The sequence below is a fragment of the Castor canadensis genome, chromosome 3, assembly GCF_047511655.1.
Source record: "Castor canadensis chromosome 3, mCasCan1.hap1v2, whole genome shotgun sequence".
In the NCBI taxonomy this organism is placed as follows: Eukaryota; Metazoa; Chordata; class Mammalia; order Rodentia; family Castoridae; genus Castor; species Castor canadensis.
In genome coordinates, this window is record NC_133388.1 from 19,013,774 (window position 1) to 19,041,681 (window position 27,908).

The 27,908-nt window shown below is 44.4% G+C and overlaps 1 protein-coding gene across 9 annotated transcripts in view; it reads left to right on the forward strand.

The window, feature by feature from the left end:
• Positions 1-27,908, forward strand: part of Foxn3 (forkhead box N3) — a 373,081-nt gene that overhangs the window by 100,215 nt on the left and 244,958 nt on the right. For 5 of the 9 annotated variants that reach the window (XM_020158930.2, XM_074067352.1, XM_074067351.1 and 2 more), the window contains exon 2: positions 4,128-4,222. The gene's annotated coding sequence lies outside the window, so the exon portion shown is untranslated. Of the gene's footprint in view, positions 1-592; positions 996-2,612; positions 2,695-4,127; positions 4,223-19,869; positions 20,021-20,888; positions 20,990-27,908 lie in introns of those variants that run through there. The other 4 variants (XM_074067349.1, XM_074067353.1, XM_020158931.2 and 1 more) reach the window with 4 other exon arrangements.

Consider the following 27,908-nt stretch of genomic DNA (forward strand, 5'->3'; position numbering starts at 1 on the left):
TGACCTCTGCCTTCCAAATGGCTGGGGTTATAGGCGTGAGCCACAACACCCAGCTATGTAGTTTGTTGTTGTTTTTGTTGAGACAGGGTCTTGCTACCCTTGAACTATTGGTCCTTCTGTCTGGGCCTCTCATTTACCAGGATTATAGGTGTGCACCACCTCAGCTGGCTCAGGAGAGAAATTTTAACCTGAACTGGTAAGTTTCCAAAGCTGCATGGTTGGTTGGAGTCCCACACGTGTAGACCCAGCTGACGGGGTCTCTCCACGGTCCTTTGGAGCAGTGGCTGTGAGTTCCACTTAAGTATCACCCATCAGCTCCTGGTTTATAGGACACCTTTTGGTTGGCTTGCCTTCCTCTGCAAACACCATCATCCAGCAATGCCTAGGGCTGATATCATTGGGTTAAAATTAAAGCCAAAAGCAGCCTGAGAAGTGAGCTCAGGGGAGCCCAAAGCAAAGCTGACAATCCTCATCGAGCCATCGCCTGGCTGACGACATGGCAGCTGCTGAGTTCCGTCAAGATCAGACCTTAAAAAGAGTGGAAAAAAGAAAGCACATACTTTCCAGGGCCTGGCCACTGCTCAGGCAGGCCAGCTGGGCATAGTGCCGTGGTAAAGAGGTCTCTTCAGTTTCAGAAATCCGAGACCCCGACCTTGCAAGTGGGGTGGGGCACAAGGCTGCCACTGTGCCTGAGGTGGCGTTCTGTTTGTTTCTGGGCTCACTTCTGCCCACGGTTATGTGTGACACCGCTCCCATGAGAAGTTCATGAGGATCTGAAGAATTCCTGAGCGAGGTGGCTCAGGAAAGGATGTGTGTGTGTCTGTGTGTGTGTGATGCAAGTGTATGAGAGAGAGTGTGTGTGTGAAAGAGAGAGAGAACCAGAGAGAGGCAAAGAGAGAATATGTGAGTGTCTGAGAGTGTGAGTGAGTACATATGCACGTGAAGTCACGTTTCTGACGCTGACGGGCTTTTTCAGAGGAATTCTTGGTTTCTAGGTAAGTGTGTGCTCCCTCTGGCCCAGAGTTAGGCTGTTGAGGGCCTAACATGCCATCCAGGTTTCTGAGTTGGAGGCCTGATTAATCTCTGTGCCAGTTACATATGGAAATGAATAGGAAACAGTCCGTCTGGGGGTACACCACTGCAGAGATGATAAATTATTGCTGCCGTGTTTGTCGGTGTGCTGAAGACGGAGTTGTGCTCACCAGGAGCTGCTGGGAGATAACTGGCTGCTCTATTGTGGGCAGAGGAATAAAATTTAATGAAAAAAATTACACGTAAAAAATTTACCTTGAAATGCTTCTTGGGAGAATGGATTGCCTGGTGCCAAGCTTGTGCCTCAGAACTGCTGTATCTGCAAATATTGACAAGGAGAGTCTGAAGGGCATAAAGAATGTGTTAGGTTTATAGTTTCAAAGACCAGTATAACAACAAGTGTTAATTACTGCTCAAGGTCTCAATATGGGTAATTCTACATGTCTATGCAGCATTGCATGTTATAATTTTCATGGAGCTTCATATCAATTTTCTTTTTCGTTGTTTGTTTTTTTGGTGGTACTGGGGTTTGAATTCGGGGCTTTGCGCATGCTAGGCAGGTGCTCTACTATTTGAGCCATGCTCCTAGCCCTTTTTCTTCAGATTTTTTTTTTTTTGGCAGCACTGGGGTCCTTGCTGGGATAAGCAAGGACCTCATGCTCACTAGACAAGTGCTCTTACCACTTGAGCCACCCACCATCCATTTTTTGTGTTAGGTTTTTTTGAGATAGGGTCTCGTACACTATTTGCCTGGGACTGGCTTTGAACCACGATCCTCCTGATCTCTGCCTCCTGAGTAGTTAGGATTATAGGCGTGAATAAGATCTTGCATTTTTTCGCAGGCTCCCCTGCATGATCCTCCTACTTAGGCTTCCCATGTGGCTGGGATGACAGGCATGCACCATCATGCCCAGCTTTTATTGGTTGAGATGGGGTCTCCTGAACATTTTGCCAAAGGTTGGCTTTGAACCTTGACTCTCCCATTCTCTGCCTCCTGAGTGGCTGGGATTATACACATAAACCATTGACTGGCTGTCAATTTTCTTATTTAAATTTCGGCGATAGTGGGGTAGGTTGATGCCTCTGTTTCTTGACAGATAAGAAACTCAGGTTTAGTGCATTTAGTGCCTTGCCCACATTCACTCAGATGTTTGAATGGCAGAGCTGGGATAAGCAAGCAGATAGTGCTAATTCTTCATTTCGATCAGAGTCTTGGTGCAACATCAAAAACATTGTCAGTAAACCATCATTCGTGTTCCCCCAACAGGAAATAAAGCACTATATATAGTTTTGTCAGTTTTCTAGAAGCAAAAGCTATAGCTCTTGATCACGAAAGTGATTTTTCTCCAGTTGGAGATATTGAATATTAGTTTCAGTTCCTTTTTCGGTGGGGAGGAGGTGAAACTCAGGCACACCACAATCAACTTGAATTATTTGATAAAATTAAAACCAAGATTTGTCTCAGGGGCTTTTAGGTGTGGTAACATTTTGCCCCTTTGCAAAATGGCCCAGGGCTACTGTGAAATCTAGATTGTTGTGCCTACTTTAAATTTTTCTTTTGTGTTCTTCCTCCTGGGCAGACCTTCACCTGTGAATCCTTGAAGCAGCTAAGAGTCTCCGTTCTGGAAAATGCAGAGCAAAAAGTACAGAAAAGTAAACTGGGTAGAGAAATCTTTAAGTCATGTATTTTATCAAACATCAGTTTTTAAACTAAGCCTCAGTGCAGGCTGGGTAGTCTTTACACCAGTAAAAGAAGCTGTAGCCTGTAGCTTTCACATCTGTGTATTTGGAAATGACCTTGACTGACCCAGATCAACTTCAAGTCACATATCAGCCAGACCTGGTTACTCGGTGTTCTGAATAAACCTCAAGTTCAACTGTTGCCTGTTCCTGCTTGTCCCAACCTGGTACCAATCCCAAGGCCCATGATTACTGTCATTGTCTTAATGATAGCATCCCTTACCATCATCCCTCACCCCAATCACACACAAATGTCTCCTGTGGAGTCCTCTAACCAGTAGAAGAAATAACACTGTGTGTTGAGTGGCTTGTTTTGTGTTCTGACCTCCCTAGTGGGCAATACATTTATCTAGTCAAATTGCATCGTCTTCCCTCTCTGACTCTTCCTCCTTCCTCAACCCCTAGCTCAATGCTCTGTCTTTAATTGGAGCTTAATTGAAGTAGGAGACTATTTTACAACAGGTGTGGAGAAGTGAATGATCTGAGGCGAATGAGAATCACTTGGGGGCTTGTGGAAACACTGATTTCTGGGTTCCCCTTCTAGATAATTCTGCTTGAGTAGAACGGGGTCAGAGCCAGTAATGTGCATGTCTAGTAAGTTTTCGGGTGGTGTCGATGCTGCAGTTCTAGGGACCACCATTTGAGAACCACTGATCTAATGAATATGTTTCCTGATGCGCACACTAACCATCATAGGCTAATAGCATCCTTTTCCTTAAGAGTTTATTGATTTGCAATCCTGGAGGCCTGGGCTAAAAAATGTCTTTTATGAGAAACAATTACGCAATTGTCTCATGTTCCAACTTTTCTGTTTTGCAATGTCACTAACGGTGACATTAACAGTGGCCTGGTAACTTGCAGCCCATTTAGTGAGTTAGTTGCAGAACCAGAGTAACTTTGCGTTGCAACAGAACAGAGTCATTGACTTTCAGCCTGTGAACTTGGTCTATCCAATGGATCAAGACTGGTCCATGAGGTGGAATTCTGGCCTTGAATGCTTGTTCGTGGGCTGGTGTGTTTCTTTTAGATAGACAAGTGTCTCAGAAGCAGCTCTAGTAAAAGAAAATGTTCTAACAAATGTTTCTATGGCAGTTGTACTAAAATAAAATAATCTCACAATTTCTACTACATATATTTTCAAATTTCTGGGTCCTTTTATGTCCCACATGACACTTTCCAAAACACTCCTCTATCCTTCAATAACTTTCCAAGAAATAAGAGGTATTGTGGCAATTGACTTTTCCACTGAAATGTGTCATTTGCTAGGGTCAGACCAGAGGGGACACTCATTGTGGTTTCAAGGGCTGTTGGCTTCTCGCCCCTAATCCTGTCTTCCTTTTGGTCCTCTCCTCCAGGCTCTAGAAGCATTGTCTCATGACTATGGAGGCACCTTTGTCCTTTCTGTGAGGAGCAATGCTGACCTCAGTTTCCTGGACCCGTTCAGACTCAGGTAATCACATCCAGCAGCCCCTTCCCTGGCTACCACACCTTAGTAGATCGCACTGAGTCAATGAAATGCCAAAGCTACATTTAAATGCAAATGCCAAATTGATTGCTTCTCCTTCCATTGGTAGCCTCCCCCATCTTCTTAATGATCAATTCATGCAGCTGATCAGATTAATGATGGGGTCAATCCAACTGAGGCATTAAGATGATTGAAAACATTGAATTGCATCTGTATTTAAAATTCTGGTGTGTGTCTTAGATACACAAAGCAACTGGAACATTGCTGGGAATTTTCCTATAGAAACTAGTATCTACCCTAGTACCTTTAAATTCTCTTCTTTCCCAGAGTGCTGTGTTTAATTGTATTCATCTTTCTAATGTTGTACCTTTTTGTTGCATTCAGTAAGCAGTATCAATTACCAGTTTTGTGTTCTTGGGGCAGATGGGGGTTAAAAAGTACAAAGGTACAAGGCTGGTTCCTATCCTCAGGGAGTGCCCAGTCTTGCTGAAGAAGAATTGGGAAGTGGTAGAGCTGGGCTTAGGCCAGTGCTGCGCACTAGCTATAGTCTTCTGCTTCAGGGAATTGAAAGATGTGGAGAGCTGAGATTGAAATAACTAGGAAAGAATTAATGGGCCAGGAAAGGGCTTCAGGCAACTTTTCTCTGAAGATCACTTGGCCAGGCAGAGAAGAGGGTGACGACTGTGCCTTAATGAGAAGGCAGAGATGAGCTTCTGTGAGCCTAGAGGTGAGGGCCTGGCTGCCTGAGTACAGTGTTTGGAGGACCCTAATCCTTGGTCCCAATCAGATCCAGACACACCCCTCTCCTCAGGGCCTGGGTGCCTTAAGGATGGATCCTGGAGCAGAGCCATGTAGGGAAACACTATCTTTCTGGGGATAATGGCCACTGTTGCCCAACTCTGGTTTGGCTGCTGCCTTATTGGTCTTTTCTGCTTCTTTGGGCCTGTCCACACCCTCTCTCTGCCTGTCTACCTGCATGCCTGCCTCCTGCCCCTCCAAGCGCTGCCTGGCACACATGGCCTCACAAGGCCCAGATGAACCAGAATCTGTTTGAAGTCAGCACTTGGCCTTTACAATGTGCCACTCTGAGCTGTGAAGGGTAGTAAGCCTAGGGTTAGAGCATGAGTTTGTAAATTGATGTGAAGATTGTCTCTGGAAAGTTCTGAAAGCTCAAGTTAAAGCCAAAGCTAGGGCCACAGTCAGTCCCTGATTAATTTGGGGATGGTCAGCAAATCCTGCCTACACCTCTTTTCCAGTGTTGCTTTTTATCAGTCTGCTTTAGCAGGCAAATGTAACTTTTGCTGCTCTGGTCTTAAAGATGCCAGCTGAGGCTCTGCTCTTCTAGTCAGAGGTGCCCTGGCCACACTGCCTGCCTGAGCCTGCTGGGGTGCCCAAGAGCCCAGACCCTGGCTCACTGAGGGCTCCGGCCACCTGGAATCATAGCCCTGATCACCAGCCAGCAGGACAATGAAGAACTAGAGGGACAGTATTTGTGTCCTCTTCCCGTCTTGCTGCACTGATTGGCTGACAGAGTGTCACCACCTCTTCTTTGCCTAGGCCAGGGGTCACCAATTACATTCTGCCTATAGCTAAGGACAGCGTACTCACTCCCTGTCGATGCGCAGCAGACAAGCTAAGAAGGGTTTTTATATTTGTAAATGTTGTAAAAAAAAAAAAATGAAAAGAATACCAAAATCTTGTGCCTCATAAGAATTCTATAGAATTCATATTTTAGTGCCTCTAAGTAAAGTTTTATTGGAACATCACTGGATTATCAATGGCAGCCATTTTTTTGGGGGGGGGTTGAGGTTTGAACTCAGAGCCTTGTGCTTGCTAAGCAGCAGCTACCCCTTGAGCCACACTCCAGCCCTTTTTGTTTGTAGTTATGTTTCAGACAGGGTCTTGCTTTTTTGCCTGGGCAGCCTGGACTACCATCCTCCCATTTATACCTCACTGGGATGACAGAGCTGGGATGACAGGTACATACCACCAACTTAGCTTATTGGTTGAGATGGAGACTCACTTACTTTTTTGCCTATGCTGGCCTCCACTGGACCTCCTCCCAATTTCTAGTTCCTGAGTAGTTGGGATTAGAGGTTTGAGCCACCTCATCCAGGCACAGTGGCAGTTTTTGGAGTATGATGAAAGATCTGGATAGGTATGACAGAAACCATAAAATAGTTCCCAAATTGCCTTTTACAGAAGTTTGGCAACCCCATCAATGCTTATGTGACACAAGCATTTGCAAAATTTGAGGTGTGGGACTTTTTCCCCCAATAAGAAAATACAATTGAAGTATGAATAGGATTAGAATAGGAAAAAGAGGAATGGGGTGGGGAAATTTTCTAGATTGAGAGAGTGAATCATTCCACATTCAGTACAATTTTCCCATTTAACCCTGTAACTTTCCGTTAAATCTAGGAACATCATTGAGGAAACTTCATTTCGGCAACCTATATGCAGTATTTTTCTTGTCTTTAAAATGAGGCACCCACCTTTTTTGGATTAACCTAAATGTTGCAACAGAGCAGCATTAAATTAAAATGAACCTTGCATTTTGGAACTTTTTCTCTTTCCTTGGCACTGGATATGAACTATTTTATTTTAAACCAAATAAATATTTTGTTTTAAATCAACTAAACATTGAAGCTTATGACGAGTAAGCTAAAACATTTCATCTTGGCAATGATTTTTTTCCCGATCTGATAGGATTTTATGATACTGTCAAATGGAACCCCTGGTAGATGTTGGAGTTGTGAGTTCAAATGTTACTCTTTGACTGAACAATACAAGGCTACAATACAGTAGGCTAAAAAGTGCATGCCAAATCTCAGAGCTCAGTACAACAGAGGTTTATTTCTCAATCATTCAGAGTTGGACTGGGCCAGTGTGGTTGCCCTACATTGGTGTTTTGAAGTTGAAAGTCCCTTCCATCTTGTAATAGCTACATCTCCAAACCTGGTTTCCTGCTTGTTGTAGTATGTGAAAACAGAGTTGAGAACTCATATCCATCCTTAAATGCCTTAGACTAGAGGGACCCAGATTCCTTCCACATCCACAGTCCATGGCCCAGAATTACTCACATGACCCCTCTACTTCTGCCAGGAAGTAGAATGGATTTATGTGTGTCCCCACTGCCTGCAACATGGGCCACTGTGGGAAGGCCTATACGTTTTCCTTGCTTTCATTTGCTTTTCCTTAAGGGGTAAGTCATACAGTCCTATATTTTCCCACGTCACTTATGAAAGAGTCACATAAGATATTTGAATGAACTTTCAAAAGTATGAGATGTGAGATCGTAAGATAGGATTATTACCAAAAAAATTGATTTCTTTATTGAATGGTGATGGGCCAAAGGCAGGGTGGTCACACAAGTCCCAGTATACCTGGGCCGCTCCTAACATTCTCCAGGTGACCCAGTATAATTACCAAGCAGTCCCCACTTTCACAGCTAGACCTCTCCTGGGTTAGACGATACCTAGGGATCATTAGCACACCTCCACCTCATGTTAGCTTCTTTTCTTGAGACTTTTCTGAGAGTCAGACGTGGGCCTAGACTTGCTTCTTAATGCCCCAAATAAGGATGTAAGGTGGGGGGGTCACACATCTCTGCAGTGTAAGATGAGATAACAGGGATGCAAAAAGGTATTTGTTTTGAGGCAGGATCTCACTGTGTAGCCCAGGCTGGTTTCAAACTCACCATTCTCCTGCCACAGCTAACTGATTGTTGGCATTACAGATGTGCCTGGCTCCAGAAAGGTTTGAGTTGTTTGTGCTCACACAGCTGGGAGTGGCTTTGATTTGCTGCTTTGATCTGAACCCAGATCTTTCCGACTCAATCCTTTTGAGCTTTCCAGAGGGGCTGCCTTGCTTCCCCTGAGTACCCTCCGGCCATATGGCACCCCAGTTCCCTGACACCGGCCTGAGAATGTCCTCAGATCACATGTTGCTAGGAAGTTACAACCCTCAGTAGTGAGGCCAGGCTTTTCTAGTGCTGGACCATGGAAAACAAGACTTTGGGTCACCATGTGATTCTCCAGAGCTGTCAAATAGCAGGATTACGGCTGAGTTCCCATTCCATCCCTTCCCACTCCTCCCTACCCTGACTTGACAAGGGTGGCTTTTTTGAACACTGGCCACTGCATTTTAAATAGAGGAAAAAAATTAGTTTGACATCTGCGGTGAAGTAAAACTCTAGTCATGAAAGTCTTGCCATGGGCCATGCAGCTAATCCAAACAGGCCCAGTCCCAACACCAACAGCCAGGAGAAATTGAGTTCAGAGAGTTTATTTACAAATCTGTTTATTCAGAAAAAAAAAAAAAAAAGCCAACCAACCAGTTAGCTTACAGAATATGCAGAATAATATCAAACAAAAAGCTATCTACTCACAAGACTGGATATTGTAATTTCCCTGGTTCCTGGCCTTCCTAATCAGAGTTCACAACCGAAATCCCTAGAATCAAAGGGAAGTGTAGCTGAAAAATGAGCCAAATACGGCCTAGTCATCTACTGGCTTGCTCGCTTTGAGAAAGCCCCCAGAAAATTACACATGTGGTTTATAAATACACAAAGAAAGCTAAAGGAATTCCATTATGAAAGAAAAATTAGATGGAAATTTCTAATCCTGTCTTATAAACAATATAAGAATAACTTTAAAATATTCTGCTTTAAGCATGCATTTAATTTGTGCTCTGGGAACCAAATAGTGTTGCCAAGATAAAACATTCCACTAATGATTTATGTAAATTTATTTGTACAAAGTAATGGTGTAGTTGCCTATAGCAAATTGCTTCGAATGTGAAATGACACTTATGAGGTCTTTTCCCCCTCTAAGTGAACACAATAGAGAAAATGAGAGACTCCAGAAAGGAAAAGGAAACCCATGTTCAAAATGGAGTTCCGTGCCTCAGGATGCAGAGCCAGCTGGACGTGTTACAGGGTGTAAAGACCAGTCAGCACTCAGCTCAGGTTGGTCTCCTGTGATGGCCTCATTGTCGGAGTCATTTTTAAAGACAAGAGCATCTTAGAAAGCTAGAACCCTGTATTTTAGGGTCGTAAACTGCTCAGACACCAAAGCTCTTTCAGGATAACCAGCAACAATTCCCAGCATCCTTACAACATGAGGGGCAAACAAGCCAAATGCAATTAAGATTGGGCAATTAATCTCAGTTGCTAGTTACTTATTACCAGGGAAAGTTATGCTTGAGTCATAAGTGGGGCCCAAATGGTAAAACAAAACAAAGGACTCAGGGAACCGATTCATAAACCTACAGGGAGTTTTCCTATTGGCTGCCCAGTTAGCACCTTTGTTAATGGTTCTAGGTGTTTCCTGGAAACACTTCAAGGGATGGAATTCATATGTACCTGTAACAGGGAGAATTTCTGGGTGCACACTTCGGTCTTACAAATGCCCACTGTGATCTTCTGTAGCCTGCACTGTATGTCAGCATCCTCATTCAGAAGGCATTTAAGTTTCTCAGAGCATAGTTTGGCTCTCTCTCGGTTGTCACAATCATTTTGGGGGGTAGCTGTGATTTCTATTCTATGTATCTGAAGACTGAGAGCTACAGAAGATGCAGGTCAAGACCCCAGAAGAATAGGGGGAGCTTCCATACCAGAGTTTCCCCGTTGTCATCCCAGCTCTAGCAGACCAGAGGGTTTGGGGACTCTGGAGAGTTTGCTTTATTTAAGACAAGCTCTGAGTTTTGGCTCACCATGAGCCAGTTTGGAATTGCACTCACTTTCCCCAGAGGAACCTTTTAGCTCATGGAGCAGAATGACTTCGCCATCGGGTCTTTAGCTGTCCTGGGGTCAAGACCTGAGGACTGAGGTCAGTGCTCCTGAAAAGGACTTTCAAACTGAATGAAACATCAGTGGCTCCGGGAAAGAGGGGATAGTCTGAGTTTTGGCAGCACCATTAAAATGCCTGGGCCCTGATGGCTCATGACCATAATCCTAGCTACTTGGGAGGCTAAGATTGGAGGATGGAGGTTTGAGGCCATTCTGGGCAAATAGTTCATGAGACCCCCCCCCCCCCAATCTCCAAAATAACCAGAGCAAAATGGGCTGGAGGTGTGGCTTTAGCCACAGAGCACCTGCTTTGGAAGTGCAAGGCTGTGAGTTCAAAGCCCGGTTCCGCCAAAAAATAAAAATAAAAAAATAAAGTATATGGACCTTAAAAGCTGTCACATCTGGCAGAGTTGATTTTAGTGAAGTGACCCAAGATCCCCAGGGTAAGGCTGGAGAAAGCCATCAACCATTGTCCCAGGTCCCAGTCCTTCCATTTCTGGCTGAATGATGTTGGTAATGAGTTCTGAACCTCCATTTCCCCACCTGTAAAAAGGGGAAAATGATAATTTATCTGACGGAGATGGTATGAGAATTAAATAGTTCTTATAAAGTATTTGGCATGGTGCTTGACAGATAGTAAATACTCATTCTATGATAGCTCTTGTAATTATTATTCTAGTTATGATTACTTAAGAATGTGTGGTGTGGATTGATCATTGTGAGATTAAAATAGCTTTTTAACTTAAATCTATTTCTTGTGGACCAAAAGATAACAAAGTGAATACAAGAATTCATTCACTTGTTCACTCAACAAACGGCTTTTGGTTTAAAGCCCTTTGTAAGCTGCTTACTAGGGATGCAGAGGCCAGATAGTCTGTTCTTGAAGGATAAGGGAGTTTTTCTGATAATTTTATGTCTAGCTCAGGATTTCCCCTCCTATTGTTCTATTTAATATTTTCATGGTTGCCATAAAAAATTGACGAGGTGCCTATTCACATATGGCAAATGGGCTATGTGCAGGCCATTTTAATATATGTGGTCTTTGTCTTCCAGGAATTCAGAAATTAAGCTGACCTAAATCCTTCTTTGTTGCTGCAGGCCCTGGTTCTGGCCCAGAGCCGGCAGGTTAGTTCTCTTCTGTAGTCATTCTGGCCACTGGAGAGGAGGTTCGAGATGAATGGATGGAAGTCTGGTCTTTGGCTCCTTCTGCTTCTTTCTACCTGTAAAGGAAGCCATTCTCCCTCTTTGCAGATATGCTGGTGCTCGCAGCCACTGTTGTCAGGCCTCAGGCTGGAAGTGTGAATTCCCCCTTTTGGTAGAATTCAATTTCATTGGAAGAATATATGCTACTTTCTTATGGGGGTGGAAATGAAGCCTATGTAGAATGTGTTGATGGGTGACTTTTTATTTTGTTTTTGTTTTTTGTTTGTTTGTATGTGTGTATGTGTTTTGGTTTTTAGGGTTTTTTGAGTTGGCTTTATAACACCTTAGAAAAAGTATTTCACAGAAATTCTCTGAAGAAAGATAAGGAAGTGTAAACCATTCTCAAATGAAAGAGAAATAAATAATTCCCTGATCAGAGATGCAGAAGGGCTGGATGGCTCAGCGGTAGAGCACTTGCCTAGTCTTGTGAGACCCTGGGCTCCATTCCCCAGCACTTTAAAAAAAAAAAGAAAAGATCATGAATCGGTCTGGTGCATTTCACAGGAGCCTCCTGTGTGAGCGGCAGAAGGGATTCCAAGTCACCCCTTGAGCTGACAAGTCTGCAGGAAGCAAACATTAAACAAATATGCACAGAAGTGTTCGAAGATGACCATCCCCAATCTAAGGCAATGTGAGAAGAATAGTTTCAAGGTCGTGATGTCATTAGTTGACAAAATAAAAAGTTGTCAGTGTCCCCCGTCCCCAAAACTAAGTCATGTGCCTAGTAACCGTGTTTTGCTCAGTGACCAATCTCATGTCCCATAAGATTACATTGGAGCCAAGAAATTCCTGTCCCCTCATATTTATATTGTACCCTTCCTGTTTCTACTTCAGAACACGAACACTTACCATTGTGTTCCAACTGCCCACAGGACTCAGTACAGTCACATGCTGTAAAGTCTGCATCCTCAGAACAAAAGGCTACACCGTGTAGCCTGGGTGTTTGGTAGGCTATACCATCTTCCTTTGTGTAAGTGGGCTGTATGATGTTCATACAGGGACAAAATCATCTAATGAATATACCCCTTTCGTTAAGCGACACATGACTGTATGAAATCAAAGTCTGGGGACCCTTCCTTGGGTCCTCTTGTCCCTTCCCTCTGTGCTGTTCTTGCTGCCTTCTCCCTCCTCCTTCCAGGCTTCTACTGCTGTTTACTGGAGGTCCAAAGCCTGTGGTTTATCCTTCTTATTAAAAAGATTAGCAAGTATTAGAGACATACCAGCAATTGAGACTTTCTTCCTGATTTAAGGAGGAGGGGGAGGCATTTGAAAAGCCAAACAGGCAACTGTTCCTAGTGCTTTGGGTTAAAAATGTGCAGTCACACATTTATCTCCTGGGTGACATGTGGCCCACCTAACTCCTGCAAAGGAAGGGGGACATTGCGATATTGGGCCAGCAGACCTGCATGTTACCTGTCCCCCTCCACCGCACATATTTTTGCGCCACGTTGATTTTACTCTCACTACGAATTTGCATGGGGACTCCTGAAATGGATATTGGAATATTAACCCAGGATTGCGTCCTTAGGACCCTGCTTCAGAGCCATGCTCAGAGCTCCACCAATGGTGGTATCAGCATAGGATCAGTGAGAACGTTTGGGTTTAGTAGGACAGAATTGGCTCAGAGAAACCACTGGAAGTCAGAGTAGTGCTATCTTCCCGGGAGTCTGAAGAGGAAGAGCAGTTTTGAAGTTGACACCTCTTGCAAGAGGGTGACCTTCAAGTTGGCGTACTTGCTATAACAAATATGTCATGAGGGTGGAGAGAGGCCTCTGGAAAGGGCGTATCTCCCCAGAGCCCCGCCAAATGGCCTCTGAACAACTGGACTTTTAACAAATGCTCAAACCCTAGTACAAGGTGTGTTTGTTTGTGAGAGGAACACATCTGATAGCAAGTAGTGGAAACTTATTTGTCGCCTTTGCTTTATTCCTGCTAGAAGCTAAGGAAACCTAACTGCATTTGACTCTTCCCTCCACCCCTCCAAATACCACAAGATACCATTATCTCACGGTGAGCCATAGTTTTCCAGGTGAACAAGAAGAGGTAGGAAATTGCTCATGGCAGCCACCGGAGGGTCAGAATTACTCACCAATTAGATTTTCATCGATTTTCCCTGTGACAGTTTGATCCGGTGAATGGACAAGTCTCCTGAATCAGTCTTGGGTAAACTGGTAGGGATATACTAAGTTCTGTTGGAGGACTGTATGATTCTCCAGTGTCCATCAGTAAATAGGAAATGGTCTGCTACCTGCTTGTCTAGAGCTGTGGTGTGTGGCTGTGTCGTGGATAGCTAGTTGCTCAATAACAGCTTTTAAGTAGTGATGGCTTGTTATAATGTATAAACGTTATTCCCATATGAGTGTAGCTGAAATACTATTCTTAGTTACAATAATTCATTGATATATAAATTCATGTAATGCAAATGTATATGGAAATATACATGCTTATATGTACACGTGTGCATGCATAAATTACATTGTTTAATTCTGGGACATTTGATGTAGAATTTCTTGGGATATGGATTTATCTAAATTACCAGCATTATAACTGGTTCTACTTTTGTGTCATCAACCTCCATGTCTTTTAGTTTTTCTACCTGGGACAGAAATGTAGTCTCTGGATGTCTGTGTGCTTAACAAAACAGAAATGTCAACAGGCTGCTATTTTTTATTAAACAACTTTGAGCAGAGATGTTTGGTGTGATTGTCGAGAACTGTTAGCTTCTCTGAACCGCGCTGATGATTCTTATTCAATTTGCATTGCTTACAGTGATAATTATTACTACAGGAAAGAGGACGATGCTTTTATTGGTACAGTTCTTTCATTAATAATTTAATTGACTGTTACATCCAACTGATTCTGCCTCACATTCATCAAGGCACTTAAAGATTGGCCTGGAGCACCTTGGGAAATCAGAACATAGGCGTGAATTGGGGTGAAGATAGGATGGTAAACAGGTCCTTTGGCCTTGACATCGAGTTGGTTGTTTATACTTCCTCTCCCTATATTTATTTCTGAGCATTGTATTGATTTGCCAGTGGTGACTCTGACCAGGTCATTTTAACAACCTCAGGAGCTAGATCATTGTATAGTTATTTTGGTCACTAAAATGGCTTGGTTGGTACTGATGATAAATTTTTTTTAAAAAAGTAATAATGGCTAAAACAATAAATCTGACCCAAAATGATTGACTCAGTGAGTTCATGTAAACAGCCTCTGTGTCCATGGGGCCTGTTCTGTAGAAATGATGATTTTATCAGTTATGGTGCAGTTGATTCTCCTAGGACTGCATTGCAACTATGTAAGACGTACATGTTTTAATGTATCTTGCTATCCTAAGCCAAAGACTTAGTTTGTGGATTATTTTAGTAGAGGCAGTTTTGTCCTAAGCTCATGTTTTACATATTAAATAAAATGATGAGTTGAATTACGCCTTTGGGGGCGTGAGCTAATGGGAGTGAGACTGACTCTGGTGGGTGTCAATCCACCGTGATGTTCAAAGAACTGTATTTCCAAAGTTGAACAGGGGAAGTAAAGCGAACAGAACATTCCTATTTGGCTTCTGGGAGGATGAACATGTCCAGAGTGTGGTGACACACAGCTGTAATCCCAGCTCTTTGGATGGAGTGGCAGGAGGATGGTGAGTTCCGAGCTAGCCTGGCTGCATAGTGAGACTGTCTCTCAAAAGAACAAATAAAGGGTGTCATGCATGAAACCTTCCACATCAGAAACTGGAGTTTGTGACAGTGATGGCTGTCCACCTCCATGGGTGAACAATACTTTTGGAGCAGGTGCTAATGGCTCATGTTTGCTGGAATCAAAAAAGGAACCAGGGTAAATTAACCTCTCTGAGGGATTGTGAGGATTGTTGTAGAGCTCTGTTCCCTAATTTACGTTTTCAAAAGGAGTTTGGCTCATAATTAAAATCCTACTCACACCCTCAGTGAGTTCCTACTACTGTGGACCCTATGGCTGCACCATCTATTTTAATACAACTGAACACTTGACAATTAGTGACTATCTCAGAATAAGAAGGTCACTTCTTGGTGGCCCAAAATTCAGTGACGTAAAATAATGAAGGTTTACATCAGGCTCACTCTACGTATTTGTTGAGGATTGCCTGAGGACTCTGTCCCTTGTTATGATTGTTCTTGTCCCTGGATTGAGGCACGTGGAACAGTCCCAAAATGCTGAAGCTAGTGCTGGTTTGTGCAGTTGTCCAGTAGTGACACATCACTTTCACTCACATTTTATGGACCAAAGCTAGTCACGTGACCCCACCTAACTTCATGTAGGTAGGGAATATAATATAACTGGGCACCTGAAGGACAGTTGAGCTATTTCTTAATGGCCCTGTGCTGCCTGTAACATATGTCTTCAGTGCTATAGACAGAGCTCTAGATACAGAGCTGTACTGGAGCAGGCAAGTAAAAGTGATGACATGACCCCATGTACTTCCTAAGAAAATGGACTAGTCTTCTGCAGTAGGTGCCTCACCTCCTTGGTATTGTCCTTCTAGGCACTGAAACAAGGGATGGCCCAAGGCTCTTCCCACCATTATCTCCTTCTCACTGAACCAAGGGTGGAATGGCCACTGTGTCTTAGTTGGCTCTTCCTTCTGAATGTTCACTAGGGATTGTCCCAGTGGTTATTTTGTTTTGCTCTGTTGCAGTTCTGGGAACTGAACTCAGGGCCTTGCTTTACCACTTGAGAGATGCCCACAGGCATTTTGCTTTCCATTTGTTTTTCAGATAGGATCTTGCACTAACTTTGCCTGGGCTGCCCTTGAACTGTGAGTCTCCTATCTCCACCTCCTGATTAGCTGGGATTTCAGAAATGTACCAACATGTCCAGCTTGTTTTTGAGATAGGGTCTTGCTAACTTTTACCCAGGCTGGCCTCAAATTGAATCCTCCTGTTTCTGCCTCCTAAGTAGCTGGGATTACAGGCATGAGCCAACATGCCTCACTTGTCTCAGTGTGTTAATTTATCTTTTACACTTTATTTTCCAAAGTGGGCATCTACAAGTTTCTTTTTATAGTGTAAACCCCTGGTGGGTTTGGGCATTGGTCTGTGCTTGCAGCTGATCACTTATGAGGATTAGGGAAGCTTTTTTTGTCTGTTTGTAGTGCTGGGGATCAAACCTAGCACTTTACCACGGCCCTGTTCTTTGCCTCACTTCTGGTTATTCACTCATGTTAGTCTCCTCCAGGCTGCTCCAAGGCCCTTTCTGATTAGAAGGGAACACTTGCAGCTAGGCTTGGGTTGTTGGTATGGTGAGTCCTGTCAGGACCTTGGTTACATTCTCCATGGCCCGAAAAGGAATTTCTATCCACACAAGAGAGCCTCACTTTGCCAGCAAATTCAGCCATCTGGAATCTAGCCAGGAGTTGAGCAGGAACAAAAACATCTCAGAGGACACCACCGTTATCTCCAAATCCATGTGTTGTGCTTAAGTATGATTCTGTATTCTTAACGTCGCCACACTCCTAATTAACTCTGTCTTGCAATCCTCTTTAAAACTTGAGAAAACTGAGGCACAAAGAGGTTAAATAATTTGCCTGAAGTCTCAAAGCTACAAGTGGTAGAACAGGTTCTATGATTGTACACCCAGCGGGATCATGCTGGTAGTGGTGAGATAAGGAAAAAGGTTGAGCTGTATTTAACACTCTTTTTACAAAGCAGTAGAGAAATACATAAAAACAATGGGCAATTCCTTTTATAATATCCAGTTTGGGGTTTAATTCTAGTATGTGGTGGGAGTCAGCTGACTGAGGAATCTCACTCTGGATCTGTGCTTTGTGATTCCACCAAACGATTGAGTTGTTGCTGAACCTCTAGTTTAGCTAGTGCATCAATGGGCACTTACGAAATACTTTTTTTTGCGCAATCCAGACAAAACTACAACTCAGTCTGTGTCATGATGATCCATTTGGTTCTGGAATGCTTGGGTTGGAGATAGATGGCCCCGGATTATCTCGAAGCTGGGGCAGATCCCATATGTACAGCTGGGGCCGTGGCCTCATCTAGGACTGTTCCTGCATGGAGGTCAATGGCGACCAGCTCACTGTCATTTTCCAGGATCCCCCCGTTGTGTTGCTCTTTACAGTTTACAAAGCACCATCAAGTGCACCACATCTTGTGCTCAGAAAGGCCCTGTGTGTTAGGCCAGGCAGGGATGGGCACTTCGGTGATTTGAGTATGATTTGCCCCTTCAAAACTCATGTTGCAGTTTAACTGCCATTATGGGACATGGGACATAGGACATGGGGCCTTTAAGAGGTGATGAGGTTGTTGAGAAGAATTGAGTTGTCACTCTCAGGGGACTGGGTAAGTTACCAAGAGAGCCTCTTGCCTTGTGAGTCACCTCTTTTGCACACACTCACGATGTTTTATCTTCTACCACCATATTATCAGGCACCACCACTATGTCCTCAGACTTCCAAGCCTCCAGAAGCATAAGCCAAAATAAGCCTGTATTTTTTGTAAAGTACTCAGCCTGAAGTACTCTGTTATAGAAACAGAAAACAGAAGGACGCAGATGCCATATTCATCTCTTAGGTGGAGATGGTGGGACTTGGAGGAATTTCTGCCTGAGGCCACAGTGCCAGTGAGTAAAGAACCAAAGTCAAGCCCCTCAGGTGGACAGCACTTCCTTTCACCTTCAACCCCACGTGCACCATGGACGCCTGCTCTGTTCACGCGTTGGTGATGGTGTTGGGTCACCTAGAAGGTTATTGAAGGAGATCTTATCTCTGCTCCAAGAAGTTTGCTTTCCCAGTTAAAAAAGCCCAGGTCCCCAGACAGGGTGGAGGAGGAATGAAGGACCTGGTCACCATGTGAGTCACTTGGCTCTGGGACTGAATGAGACAGGAGTAAGCATGAACAAGAGGAAAGTACCCTTGAACCTCAGGCAGCTTGGAGACAAGGTTTCCTTTACCTGCTAGCTGCAGGCAGCAGCCTTCCAGTCAGGATGCCCCACAGCCTGGCTTCCTGGGCCAAGGGTAAATAATACTGAGACTTCCTCAGTTCTTGGGATTTCACACACCCTAACCCAGGCAGCAATAAGCCCCATGGTCTATCCAGAAGGGATGCGCTATGGAGAGGGGGCATGGCGGGGATGGCCAGGGGTCATCACACTGTTCTGGTTTTGTGTCTGTGCATCTTAGGGTGGAGACCTGACCTCAGCCTGGGTGTGCTACTGACTAGCTCAGAGTTAGACTCGAAGCCAGGTAGAGGATCCTTGGGTCTCAATATTTCTCACCTGGAACTTAAAGCACTTATAGCCTCATTCATGATGTAAAAAGGTACAAATAAAAACAACAAATAGTGTGTTTTACTTATTTGACTGGTTTGAAAAAATTGAGAATATCCAATTTTGGAGGGTGCATGGAAACAGGGACCCTCACTCAGTATTTGTGTTTGGGAGTGCATTTGACAAAGTCTACCAAAATTTATGATGCAAAACCCAGCAGATCCACCTTTAGAAATCTTTCCTATGGATTTGTTTCACAAAATAGTAAAAACAGTAAATAATGCCATCTTAATATTGTTTGTAATAATGATAGCAAATGGGTACAGCTTTCATCTCCGTGAGCAGGGGACTGTTCAATGCACAAATGATTTAACGTGGCACACTGGGCAGGATAATATGGAAAAGGGCACAAATATATAGGAACAGTAAATAATGACTCATGTTTATTGGCTGCCAGCTACATTCTAAAAATTTACATGTCGTGTTAGTTGGCTTTTCGTTACTGTAAGAAATACGTAAGGTAATCAGCTTAGAAAGAGGAAAGGCTTATACTGGCTTACTTTCAGTCCATTGTCTGTTGACCCCATTGCTTTTGGGCCTGTGATAAGCAGCACATCACAGTGGGAGCACATGATGGAGGAGGCCTTGCGCCTTGTGGCAGGAAAGCGAAAGAAAGAGACGAGACAGAAAGGGACAGGGTCCCAATATCCCTTTCAAGGTATGCCGCCTGCAACCTAACTTCTTTCCACTAAGCCCTACCTCTTGAAAGTTCTTCTACCCCTCAGTAGTGCCATGGTCTGGGGACCAAGCTTTTGACACATGGGCTTTTGGGGGACAATTTATATGCAGACTTCAGCATATGTGCTGACTCTTCTACATCTGTTTTACAGATGACAGGGCTGAGGCACAGGGAAATTATATAACCTGCTCAAGGCCATACTACGGTTAGAGAGTAGTGTGGGCTGGGAGAATGAAAGCGAGCATAGGTGCTTTGGTTTCAGAACCTTCATTGCCTTAGTAAATGGGAAGAAAACTGCAGAAAAGTGGGATCCTTTGCACATAAAAAATTCAAATCATGTGTGTGTGCATGCTTATTTATGCTCATACTTTAATGATTATTTTTGGCAAGATACACAAAAAAGACCAGCCAGGGGCTCAAGACGGGAGGGGAGGAAACCTTTGATCTTTATTTTATGCCTTTCTGTTGCTATAAAAGGGTATGTTTATCAGTTTTGTTTTAATATTTTTTAATGTTTGCATGGGCCTAGTCTTCTTAGGTGATGAAATTAGAGGTCATTAATATGTTCTTTATGTTTTCTGTATTTAAAAACTATCGGGTTGGGTGTGATGGCACATGCTTGTAATCCCAGCTATTCTATTCTAGAGGCAGAGAAGGAAGGCATCAGAGTTCAAGGTGAAGTTATCGAGACCCTATTTCAGAAACAAGCTGGATGTGGTGGTCCATGACTGTGGTCTCAGCTACGTAGAAGGCATAGATAGAAGGATCTCAGTCTGAGGCCAGCCTGTGCAAAAATGTGAGTGCCTCTCTGAAAAATAAACTAAAGCAACAAGGGTGGGGGAGTGGCTCAAGTGGTAGAGTGCCTGCCTAGCAAGCATGAACTCAAACCCCAGTGCCATCAACAGATAGAAAGATAAATTGGATGGATGGATGGATGGTTATAGATATATAGGTATGTTTAAATATATAGACATATACATGATACCTATGATTTAATATAAACCATTGTGTTTGTTTTTAAGTGAAAAGGTTGAAACTCAGGGCTTCACACTTGCAAAGCAGGTACTCTAAAGTTTGAGCCACACCTCCAGTTCATTTTGCTCTGTTACTTTGGAGATGGAATCTTGCAGACTCTTTGCCTGAGCTGATCTCGAACTGTGATTCCCCCCCACCCCCCCCAATCTCAGCCTCCCAAGTAGCTAGGACAATGGGTGTGAGCCACTGGTGCCCGACTTGGACATAACTCTCTTAAAGAGTCCCTTCCACATTAGAGATTTCCTGATCATATGCTGAACACATTTCTGCTCCATTTCTTACCTGACGTGTAATGATGACATGTTCCTTGCCACAAGGCATTTAGCATTAGAGCAAGTGGTGGTGGACATGGTGCAGCACTTGTGTCACCCTCTTCTCTGGAGGACAGCTTGCCTCTCTGGACCAGCTCTCACTGTCTTCCCCAGCACTTCACCAGTGGCTGGTGAGAGCCATTTTTCTTTATAATGCTTTATAATTGTCCAGCCTCAGGCATTTTGTTATAGCAATGGGAAGCAGACTGAAACACCCTGTGATCATCTCTGTATGTAAGTCTGTACTTAACTGTTTTTCTCCGCATTCAATAGGTGAGGATTCAGATGGTCCCCCTTTCTTCTGTTTTTGTTTTTCAGCAATGAAGCAGTGTGTGCCCACCACACTGTATGCCCCAGGAGACTGTAACCTAATTGGACTGAGAAAACCCCGGAGGGAAGAGGAAAACTCAGAAGGAATGGTCAAGATCCTTAGTAGCTGCCCCAAGCCCCCTATTGCTTTCTATCCCATGTTAAGGAGTTTTGCTTTAATGTCTTGCCATCTGCCATGGCAGCCTGCTTATCCCTCTGTTACAGCACTTACCACACTGGGCTATATGGGTTGTATTGTTCACTGGGCTGTGGTTTCCTGCTGTTAGGTCTTGCTTCATCTTTCTAATTCAGGGTCCTAGAACTGGCCCTTAATTATGACTCTAAAAATGTTCCAACGTGGAAAAGTTTAGTGCTTGTGGGCAAAACAGGAGTTTGAGCAGTCAAGAGGCACTGCCAGCAACTGGATCACACACAGATGTGCACACACACAAAATTATATTCCCTGTGCTGGCCATCAACTGGAAGAGAGATGAAAAGAGGAAAATCAAGTGGAGCTTCATTTTCGTTTAGCAAAGTTGTATTTAGCAGCAAGATGGAGGACCCTGGTATGGCCTTGGTCACTCACATCTCAGTTTGCATTAACCGGATTAACTTGTAGGCCTTAGTCAATTAAGTTTTGATTTGGGAGGGGGCCAGAAACGAATGGAAAGGAGATGAAAAGGAAGAAAAATAAGTGGAACCACTGGACCATAGGTACTCAGAAGTCACTGGAGGCCAGAGCACCAGGAGGCAGTGAAGGGGGCTACTGGAGTTAGGTCAGTGACTTCCCCTGCCTACGAGCTTAGTGCTTTTACACTGTCACTCATTTGGGGGGCAGCTGGTAGAAACTTCTGTGTGTGCGTGCATAATTTAACAGTGAATAAAATGAATGCGATGGAGATGGGGGTGACCCCAATAGTCTATCCAAATAATTAGCCCATGAAAAGAACACTGCCTACCTAAACCTGAAAGAGGAATAAGCATTTAAATTAATTTTACCTTACAATCCAGAGTGTCATCCTGAGTTTACTACATCTGGGCAGCTCTGAAGTTAAGATTCATGTGGCAAATTCCAAGAGTGTCCTCAATGCTGCAACAAATCTTCATTTACTGATGAGAATGTGATTTTTGTACCTGAAATAACAACTAGCTTGGGTCAGAGGAGTTAGACCATTCTTTACATTCTTTGCAACCCTTAACCTTGTGACTTTTCAGGGAGCCTCTTTTGTATGTGATCAGTAGGTGGTACAAAGCACACCTTATTTGGCTGTCTTGAAAACTTCTTGCCAGATAGTTCTACAGATTTAACCAAGAGGGTAGAGCCTACTTCATAAACTAAGTAAATGAAGCTTTCTCAGCAAACGTTTCTTTATGAGAAGGGGGAGCCACTCAGAAGATTTCTAGCAGCTGTTGGAAAGGTAGCTCAACACTGTGACCTTGTGTGCTTGACACCATGGTGTGTGTTGGAGGGCAGTAGAGGAGGATTCTGAGGACAGCTGTCTTCAAGAAGAGGAGACTTCTAAATCTCCAGCTAGCTTAGGGACTCAGGGTCTAGGCAAAAGGCAGGTCTGAGACAGAGTAAGAAGGTAGGTATGTCTTGTGGCCCTTGCCATACACGTCACCTCCTTATAACTCTGAGACCACATCTCCCTTAACTGGTGAACCTGCAGAAGAAAGGGGTCTGCTCTCACTGCACAACTCTCAATGGTGACAGTGGGCAGGGAGACCACTGCTGCAGCTGTGGTATTCCAAGCCACCAACGTCTTACGGTCCTGGAGCAATAGAGGCTGTAGGCTCTAGAGGAGCCAAATGCCTCTTGGGATAATGGCTTTTGGACATATCCTCTCTTTTGTAGAAGAATCAAGGACTGTGGGAATAACCTGAACCAGCATGTTTGGCTAGAAAGACCTATTATGGGTAAGAATGGGCAGGGGATTGTGACTCTTTCCTTTTAAACCTATATTTCTGGGCTGGTGGAGTGGCTCAAGTGGTAGAGCTCCTCCAATCGTGAGGCCCTGAGTTCAAACCCAAGTACCACACAAAAAAACCAAAAAACCCCCCTATATTTCTAGCATGTCCTAGTATTATGCCGGATATCTTCTCCAATATACTAGCTCTCTCAGGTGGTGGGGGCAAGATAGAAAAGGAAATTAGGAAGGAATGTGCCCCTCTGAGATGGCTTTTGACAGCATTAACCAGATTTCTTGACTTCTCAGCCTGATGCATTTGACCTTGGATGACTTTAGCAGTAGCAGATTCCCCTAAGGAAGAGGAGGAGAAACTTGACCTCCATCTGCTTGATCAAAGAACTCACCAAAGTGGCCCTTCCCACAATGAAGGGTATTTCTCCCAAGACAGAATCCTCCTAAAGCCAACTTTTTGATCAATTTTAAATAGCCTTCTAGACTTTTCCAACCACAAAAATGTGGGGCTTCCTACTGTGTAGTGAGGAAATGTTTATGAATGCAAAGTCAACATTTATAAATCTTATTTTACTAACCAGAACGCTAGTTATCTGATTAGAGGTTCATATGTGTCAGAACCAGCTGTCTCATTTTATCCAGTGAATCTGGTGCCCTGCATCGCTCCTGATGTCACCAGCTTTCTAAGAATGTAGGTTCCTGGTGCCATTAAGGTTTTCTTCATTGCTGGTCCTCAAGTTCTGACACACCCATTTTTCTGAAAACCTTCACCTTGACTGTTTGGCACTGGAACATCTGTCTCTTTGTTTCACATAGTTTTTTTTTTTTTTGGCAGGACTGGGGTTTGAACTCAGAGTTGAACTTCATACTTACAAAGCAGGTGCTGTACCATTTGAACCACACTTCAGTCTATTTTTTCTCTGGTTATTTTGGAGATGGGGGTTTCTGGAAGTATTTGCCCAGGCTGGCCTCCAACCTTGAGCCTCCTGATCTCAGCCTCTCAAGTAGCTAGGATTACAGGTATGAGCTACTGGCAACTGGCTTGAAATTTAATTTTGATCCAGAAATGGCAAAAATAGTACAGAGAGGACCCAGGTACCCTTCCTCCAGCTCCCTCACCTCCCATAGCATCTTACATAACTATAGTCCATTATCGAAACGAGGAGCTTGACCTTGGTACACTGCCATTAACTAACTAGACCACGGGCCTTTGTGGATTCACCAGTGTTTGTGTGCACCTGTCACACATGTGTGGGTTTAGCTGGTACATTGTTTATGTGGACATTTCTTCATCACTTTTAAACTAGCTTGCTCATTGTTCCAGGAATGTCTGATCTATTTATTCAACAATATTAATCAAACACCTCCTACTTTGCAATTCTGTGTTGCGTGCTGGAGTACAAGACAATGATGCAGGCAGAGAGTGTTGAGGAAATGTTGAGTGGTAGAAAACCACCCAGAAAAGGGTGTGTCAGAGTGAGACCAGTGAGGTCTAGAAGAGCCCATTCTGGAAATGCCAAAGGCCAGAAAAGAATGCAGTTGGCCAGGGTGGGGGAGCTGGTCTACAAGGGCCCTCGGTGCCAGCTGGGGGGCTGGGGCTTGATGCCTCTTTGTGGATCCCTCAGCGCTCAGCCATGGTCAGAACTTGTAGAATAATTGATCACTTACATACTTAATTCATTTTCTCCATGTACCATCTTTTTGAGCAGTAAGGCAATGCCTACTATGTGCAGATCTGCCCTGGAAGTGGCTCAGGGGTGCACCTAATATGTCCCTTCTCCTAGACAGAGAGAATGACAAGAGGCAAGAACAACGAGGCCCATTCTCCATGCACTCATGCCTTGTTTCTCGGCAAAGTGTCTGTGTTTGCATATCATTGGCAGTTGTTAGACATGAAAACACTAGGTGTGGGATGCTATTTAGATGTTTTCTGAAGAGGAAGTGGGATTCCTGTCGGTGACTAGATTCAGAGATTCAACAGCACTTGCCACTAGAAGAGGAATGTTCGCTTTTCTTTGAAGCCCTTAGTATTCAGCTGTGACCTTTGGAGAATGTCGTTTTGGGGTAGCAGCCTGTTAGACACACCTGCAAGGCTTCACTGACGCTCAGGGAAAAAGGTGTAACTAGGATGTCCCTGTCTTTTAGAACACTGTGAAGAAAAAGCAGCTCTCCTTCCTTTCCTCCTCTGGAGAAGCAGCCCGGCTTATTAAAGAAGGGAAAGTGAAGAGTGGAGTCTAGGTCAATGTGGTGCAGGGTCCCAGAAGTCCAGAGGACCCTGGGCTGCCAGGGGCACACCCAGGTGTTGTTTAGCAGCTGTCAGAAAGGAGTACATTGTCTTCCCCTCCTGCCATAGGAATGACAGTCTGAGTTGTTGCCATCACTGCAGGTGTGCACTTTGCACATCTGTATGAGGTGCCCAGTCCTAGGTAGACCTGCTTTCCCCACCTCTGTATGACTCTGTACTATATCAGTCAGTTAATCTTCTTAGCAAAGGGGTCTGGGTTTCCTGGTGCATGTGACAGATCTCCTTCCGAATCCAGTTGGCACTTGCAGTACGGAAAAGGCAGTGAAGGTTGTGGCTGATGGCGGTGAGACAGGTGTGCTTCTGGCTGCCCCAAAGTCTCTTCCATGGTGACATCCTCCCCGCCCTGCTGCATGACTGAGGAGTGACTCCCACTCTCCATTGCTGCCTAGACAGGGCCCTGTGGCACGGTCCAATCTTGGCTCTGCCCACAGCCCACTGCACATTCTAGACCAAGTCTTTTAATCTCATTGAGCCTCATTTTCTGCATCTGTAAAGTAGCACCATGGGCTAGGCGATCCTAAGATTCCTTCTGACACCGATGTGCTGTCATGGTATCTGACAGGCTAAGGGTTAGGTTGCAGATCTGAATTCATATTCACTCAAAGGGCTCTGATTATAACCTAGCTCCCCAACAGCCTGCCAAAGGGTGGTGTGAGCTGGGCATGATGGCACAACTGTAATCCCAGTTCTCAGGAGACTGAGGCAGGAGGATCTTGAGTTTGAGGCCAGCCTGGGATACATAGCAAGTTCCAGGCCAGCCTAGGCTACACAGCAAGACCTTACAAAGTCAAAAATAAATAAGTAGGGACTAGAGGTGTGGCTCAAGTGATAGAGTGTCTGCTTTGTAAGCATGAAGCCCTGAGTTCAAACCCCAGTCCCAGCAGAAAACAATAGCAATAACAAAAGAGGGCTGGTGGAGTAGCTCAAGGTGTAGGCCTGAGTTCAAATTCTAGTACCACAAAAATAAGTAAGTAAAGAAATAATAAATGGGAGAGACATAGTGTGACTTTTGGGATTTCTCTTTCTAAGCTTTCCTAAACCTTTTCTGCTCTGAAATAGCAATGGTGTCATCATATTGTTATCTGAAATCATTAATAAGGTCAACAACGTGACCCTGCTTGTCTTTTAAAGGACGCCTTTTGCACAGTTCTGTTGAACACCCTGTCAGAGGCCACAGTGCTGAGTTTCTCTCCAAGTGGGGGTGTATTAGCTTAGCCTTCTTCAGAGCGGGCAGGGGGCAGAAGGGGCAGACAGCTCCTTTGCCTAGGCTGTTTGGAGAGCTTGCAAATGTCTTTGTTTCCTTTTGTCCTTTTCTACTCAGCAAATATCGACTTTGACTCTTGGCTGTGAGTGGAGCTGGACCAAGAGTGGCTAATCTTTATTTAAAGGCTTTGTCTTCTCCAAGGAAGGATCAGCCAAAACTTGTTGCTTGCAGGGACCCACAGGGGGTCTTGATTGTTCTGAGGCTCCCATGGAACCAGCAGAGAGAGCTCCACACCCAGGACGAAGTAGCCGGCAGTCGGGAGGGCCACTGGATAACTTTGTGGTCATTACTCATTTGCAGGCAATCCAAGGCTGCACTTGAAACCCGAACTATTCATCAGCTGAATAGCCAAGTTAAGGTTGCCTCTCCCTGCTGAGTCAAGGGGATGGGGTCATTTCCCTAAGAACTGAATTGTAAGAGACTTGATAAAAAAGGCCTTATGGAGGTTGGCACCACCCAGTTTACCCACATGCTGAGTTTTTGGCTAGAACAATGTGTGAGTCCCAGGAAGAGTTGTCTTTTAACTGTTCTTTAATGGACAGCCCAAGACACACAATCAGGAGCTACTCAAGTGGCCCTCTCCAGAAGTATACACAGTGGGTTTCATTTCTTTCTTTTTCTTTTTTTGGCAGTACTGAGGTTTGAACTCAGGGCCTCACACTTGGTAGGCAGGTGCTGTACCATTTGAGGCACTCTCCACCAGCCACAGAGATGAGGCAAATGGAGCTGAGCCCACGATGCCTAGAAAGCACCAGTCATGGCAAAAAGAAATGATTCTGATGACACACGAATGGAAAATGATGGATCTTTCTTAAAGGGAAAAAGCCCTGAGGGCCCAGACTGTGGAAGAGATAGGAGCCATATGCTTCCCTCCCAAGTCACATCTGACCATGCCACCTCCCTTCCTCCAAGCCTGCTCAGCACTCTGACATCCAGAGTAGTGTTCAGAAAAGATAGATGCTCTGATTTAGCTCCATGGCCCTCCACCAACTCACCCATGTCCATTTATTCTTTCTCTCACATTTCCCAAATGGCTGTATGGTTCATAAAAATGGAAAAACGCAGGCGAAATCTCCATAGAAAGGATTCTTCCTGACAGGGTGTCTGCCAGCAGGCCAATTTCTTTCCATAATTGCCCACAAAGTAAGAGAAATACAATCACCTGCTTCTTCTCTCCTCTCCCCAGGTAGGTACTATTAATCCCCATTTTTCAGATGAGAACACTGAGATTCGATGTGGCTAACTAACTTGCCCAAGGTTATAGAGGAAGAGAGGGAGGGAGTCAGGATTTGAAGCTAAGCGTTTGGCTCCAGATTCCATGTTTACAGCCACGGTGCCATGTTGGAGTTTCCTAAGTAAACAACCCAGGTAGGTGTCAGGCAGCCGAGACTGTACCACAACACCACAGTTTGGGTCAAGGATGAACCAGAACTGCTCCCACACTGGCTGGTTCACTTTAGCTGGTCTTCCTGCCCTCTGCCACACACAGACCTTTACAGGCCCTATGTGAGGGTCTCTGGAAACAGGGCTGAGCAAAG